This window comes from Podarcis liolepis (genome assembly GCF_965112155.1).
Source record: "Podarcis liolepis genome assembly, chromosome: 2".
Taxonomy (NCBI): Eukaryota; Metazoa; Chordata; class Lepidosauria; order Squamata; family Lacertidae; genus Podarcis; species Podarcis liolepis.
The window spans coordinates 28,781,027-28,786,292 of NC_139555.1; the positions used below are offsets into that span (position 1 = coordinate 28,781,027).

At 44.9% G+C, this 5,266-nt stretch overlaps 1 long non-coding RNA gene across 1 annotated transcript; it reads right to left on the reverse strand.

Moving 5' to 3' along the window:
• Nucleotides 1–2,112: 2,112 nt before the first annotated feature.
• LOC310700773 lies at nucleotides 2,113–4,439 on the reverse strand. The gene is made up of 3 exons (XR_014522812.1): nucleotides 4,148–4,439; nucleotides 3,549–3,724; nucleotides 2,113–2,503 (listed from the first exon to the last, which is right to left on the reverse strand). It is a non-coding gene; the product is annotated as an uncharacterized lncRNA (long non-coding RNA).
• Between the last annotated feature and the right edge of the window lie 827 nt (nucleotides 4,440–5,266).

Consider the following 5,266-nt stretch of genomic DNA (forward strand, 5'->3'; position numbering starts at 1 on the left):
AGCAAAGGAGAGGGAAACTGTAACCTGCCAGACGTTGTTAGAGTTCAACTCCCATCAGCTCCAGCAAGCATGGACAATGGTCATGCTGATGGAAGTTGTAGTTGAGCAAGATCTGGAGGACCACTGGTTCCCCTCCCCTGGTTCCAGGAAGGTTTTCTTGTCTGTGTGGTTGGTCTCCCTGAAGTTCTCTTTTGGCCGGAACTAGCTGATACGCCAACGGCTAGATTCACATCTACCATTTCTTAGGTTCCCCCATTCAAGACCCACATTGGGTAATTGGAAAGGAAATTATGTTCCAACCAAAGAAGAATGGTTGAATAAATTAAGCGAATACTTGGAATTAGCAAATTTGACTGATTTGATAAGACAAAAACAAAAAAATAATAATTCAGAAACAATGGAAATGTCTAAATGATTATTTATTTAGACAAGGATTAAGGTATTGGTTGTGTTTAGAATAGATTTATGAAAGATTTAGAAAATTTATTGATTAGAATATTTGTGTGAGATTGTATGGGAAAAATACAGAATAACAGACACAATCTTGCTTAAAATGTATATAGGAAGTGCAGTGTAAGCGGTGGAAGTCAATCAATGAAATTTTATTATTATTTTCATATTAAGATATTTGTAGAATAAATTTGGAAGAAATTCTTCCAACTTTTCTTCTTCTTTTCTCTTTATTTCTTCTTCTTTTTGCTTTTCTTTTTTCTCTCTTTTGTTCTTTTTTCATGTATATATGCTTATTTGAAGTGTATATGTGTGTATGTATTTGCAGTGTTTTGCTTATATTTCGTAACAATTATGTTAAATAAAATTAAAATTTAAAAAAAGACCCACATTGGGCTTCCATGCTGCTGACATGGTCGCAGCTATAGCCAGCTAGTTCCTGCCACCCTTATCTTTCCAAAACTAGTACAGAGAGAATACCTCAGGTGGGCAGGAGCGAGGGATAGAATCATAGAATCATAGAGTTGGAAGAGACCACAAGGGCCATCGAGTCCAACCCCCTGCCAAGCAGGAAACACCATCAGAGCACTCCTGACATATGGTTGTCAAGCCTCTGCTTAAAGACCTCCAAAGTAGGAGACTCCACCACACTCCTTGGCAGCAAATTCCACCGTCGAACAGCTCTTACTGTCAGGAAGTTCTTCCTAATGTTTAGGTGGAATCTTCTTTCTTGTAGTTTGGATCCATTGCTCCGTGTCCGCTTCTCTGGAGCAGCAGAAAACAACCTTTCTCCCTCCTCTATGTGACATCCTTTTATATATTTGAACATGGCTATCATATCACCCCTTAACCTCCTCTTCTCCAGGCTAAACATGCCCAGCTCCCTTAGCCGTTCCTCATAAGGCATTGTTTCCAGGCCTTTGACCATTTTGGTTGCCCTCCTCTGGACACGTTCCAGTTTGTCAGTGTCCTTCTTGAATTGTGGTGCCCAGAACTGGACACAGTACTCCAGGTGAGGTCTGACCAGAGCAGAATACAGAGGGGAGCAGGGAGGACCCGATTCTTGCTGGAATTGTGCATGGTGGCTTTTATGCCCCTGCCTCTCATCCAGGGGCCAGAAAGGCATGATTACACCAGGAGCAGCATAGTAGAAATGAAGGCACAGAGCATGGAAAAGGTCTCAGGCCCTCTGGAATGACTTCCGTCCTGTCAGGCTTATGGGGCAGAGATCCCATTTCAGTTATCTGGGAATTTCAAACAGAGGCCTAAAATACGCCCTAAACTCCAATCCACGTCCTCAATCAATTTAAAAGTAGAAGTTTCCCGGCAACCCTAGTTCCTTGCATTCTTGTGGTTGTTGGCACTTATTTTTTTTAATGGAAAGGAGAAGATGCATTTGCTCATGTTAAAGTATTTAAATTTATGCCCTTTACTAACAATGACCTTTGTCCAGCATGGAAACTGACCTTAAAAAATTAATCTACACGTCAGCTAAATTAGGGAAGCCATTTAAAACCAATCACAGGGTAAACCATCTTTTAATCAAGTCTACATGTATTCCAGACACATGCGCGGCCCAAGAGGACATCTGATTCATAATATTGATTATTGATTAAAACTCTTAATTTTTGATTTTTAATTAGAAAGCAAGTTTCTAGCCATGTTTGTGAGAAAGACATACAAACATTCAGAGGTGCTTTCTGACTTGCAAAGCAGTGGAGCTGTCCATTCTCAGCCAGATCAGAAGTTAGGCTGGCAATGATTGCCCCATTGTCATCTCTGAGCTTTGCAGCCGAGGATTTGAACCCAGGCCTTGGTCCAAAGACAACACTTGAAACACCTGCAGGCTGGATTCACCAAACCGGCCCCATCGGCAGAAGAACTGCACAAGGACTTCTGCTTGAGCAACAGGGCTTTCTCCCTCTTCTCCTCCTGCAGCTCCAAAGTTGGTTTGGCGGTGGAGGAACCCCCAGAACAGCATACAGGGGGTGCAGATGGAATGATTAGAGGAACACAACGTTGGAATTTTACCCTGCGTCTTTATAGAAGAAGACTAGAAACGCAGGAAGCAAAAGAGCACTTTAAAGCCAAATGCTATAAATAATCTAAAGAAGGTTTCAAAATTTTCTAGTTTCTATACCCCACCCCATGCCACCCAACTACGGTACCTTTTGAGCCCTTGTAAAGTCCCTGCATCAACATATCTTCTCAGGTTCTCTTCTGTAAAGCTAAAATAAAGATTGATAACCAGAGCAGGTGACCAGAGCATATGTCCCTGATACCTGTGTGGCTCCAGGAGTCAGCTCCATGCTCGTTTCTTTACTCTGGTAAGCATTTCAAGTTTAATTTAGGGCACATCTAAATTAAACAAGAAAACCAGGTGGGAAAACTGAAAGCCGCTTAAGGAATCTGCCTGCCCCCAGCCCAGCATCAATTTGGTGCAATTTAAACTGAATTAAGTGTGGGTGGTGCTGTGGGTTAAACCACAGAGCCTAGGTCTTGCCGATCAGAAAGTCGGCGGTTCGAATCCCCGCTCCAGCGGGAAGGTAAACAGCGTTTCCGTGCGCTGCTCTGGTTCGCCAGAAGCGGCTTAGTCCTGCTGGCCACATGACCTGGAAGCTGTACGCTGGCTCCCTTGGCCAATAAAGCGAGATGAGCGCCGCAACCCCAGAGTCGGCTATGACTGGACCTAATAGTCAGGGGTCCCTTTACCTTTACCTTTAAGCCTGGTAAGAGTGTGTGAACCATCCCGAATCTAAAAGCAGCCTACAACTACGGACCTAACTACCCAGAGGCATAGAAAAGCTTGCGAGTCTTCAGAAACTCAGAAAAACTTTTTTAAAAGGGGGGGGGAAGGGGTGGAGGAGAGGAAACAAAGCAGATGTCCTTCATGATGAAGAACATCAGAAAGGTATTTGAAATCACCCCTTGCCCTAAGCTAACAGGGCACCTTTCCAAAGAAAGGCAGGCAAAACGGGTACATTGACCTTTTCCATATGAAGGTAGGCATGAATAGGACAATACCCAGGCACGTCACCTTCCTTGCCCCAGATGACTAACCTTGCACCCAGCCGGAATGCAATTAAATACCCACATACTTCTCCATGTGGACACGATGCTCAAGACTTCAGCTCACAGACAAGGTGCTCTGGGGCATTTCTCTTTACAGTGGTGGAGTCCTCTGCCATGGGCTGAGGACAGCCTCTCTGGGCCTCAGCTACAGAATCAGTCTGAAACTTCCTGCTTTGCCCCCATAGGAGGTCTATGAGGTCTTCTGGCATTGCAGAAGGGAAGGGAAGGCAAGGCAGATAATGTCACCAAGAGACATTTCGCTGGGGCAAATGCATGTACGGTAAATATATACAGTGGTACCTCGGATTACAGACGCTTCAGGTTACAGACTCTGCTAACCCAGAAATAGTACCTCGGGTTAAGAACTTTGCTTCAGGATGAGAACAGAAATTGTGCGGTGGTGGCAGCAGAAGGCCCTATTAACTAAAGTGGTACCTCAGGTTAAGAACGGACCTCCAGAACGAATTAAGTTCTTAACCCAAGGTACCACTGTGTACATATATATATATGGGGAAAACATATTAATAGCCTCTTATTAAATCTGGACTCTATGGCTTGAGATCTGTCAAGCCAAAAACATCCTCTTGCTGAGCATTTGGGGCCTGCCAAGTGGTAGGGAGCCTACCACTTGTGCAGGCCTGGGCAGGCAAGAATGTCTCCTCTTCCATGTGAGTGGCTTCAGAATGGTGAGAGGTTGTGGGAAATGAGCCCCATATCACCTCTTGTTTCAGAAATCGAGCCGGCATGAATTCCCTTCTGTGCGCGAAGGACCAAGCTGTGCAACAGGGGTGCCATGAGCTCAGAATGCGAGCTTTAACGTTGAGAGGTGAGCAACAAGAGAAGATGATAAACGGTTGGTCCCAGTGGGACAGGAAGTGATACCGCCAGGTCTTGTTCCAGTCCCTGCGGCGTCCGAGCAACAGGTAATGAGACATCCAAATCTGTATTCTTACTCAGGGGCAAGAGAGAGGGTGGAGAGGAAGGGATCTAACCATAGTTCTTCAATGTAGGCATGGTGTGAAGGTAGGCAAGGGCAAAACAAGGTCAAGGAAACAAGGCATGTAGGAAGAGAAACAATGCACAAGATGTTAGAACCAGACTTCAGTCTTGTCTTCCTAGAGGGTCATTTGCATAAACACTATTCCACTATTCCCTGGAATTATCTAGAGCAGTGGTGTCCAAACTTTTTTCAAAGAGGGCCAGATTTGATGAAGTGAAGGGCCATGGGAGCCAACCAAAGGGCCAACCAAGGTTGTTGACCTTTTTTAAAGGATTGAAGTTGTCGAGCTTTTAGTGTTTTTTAGGATTTTACCCCAGGAAATAAACTGCCACAGGGACCGGATTAAATCGATCGGTGGGCCGGATTAGGCCCCCAAAACAGACTTTGGACATGCTTGATCTAGAGCATGTATGGAGGACTTGTTTGGTCCACCAGACCAGATACTGTTGGACTCCAAATCCCATCAGCCCCAGCCAGCATGGCCAATGATCAGGGATGATGGGAACTGTAGTCCAGCAACATCTGAAAGGCCAACATCTTGAAGGCATTCATCCAATGCAGTGTCAGAAGACTAGGTTATAATATACTCTAAGAATGGAGCATCATTGGACATGGACACAGCCACACACGGTGTTGTTGTTTAGTCATGTCCGACTCTTCGTGACCCCATGGACCAGAGCACGCCAGGCACTCCTGTCTTCCACTGCCTCCCGCAGTTTGGTCAAACTCATGCTGGTAGCTTCG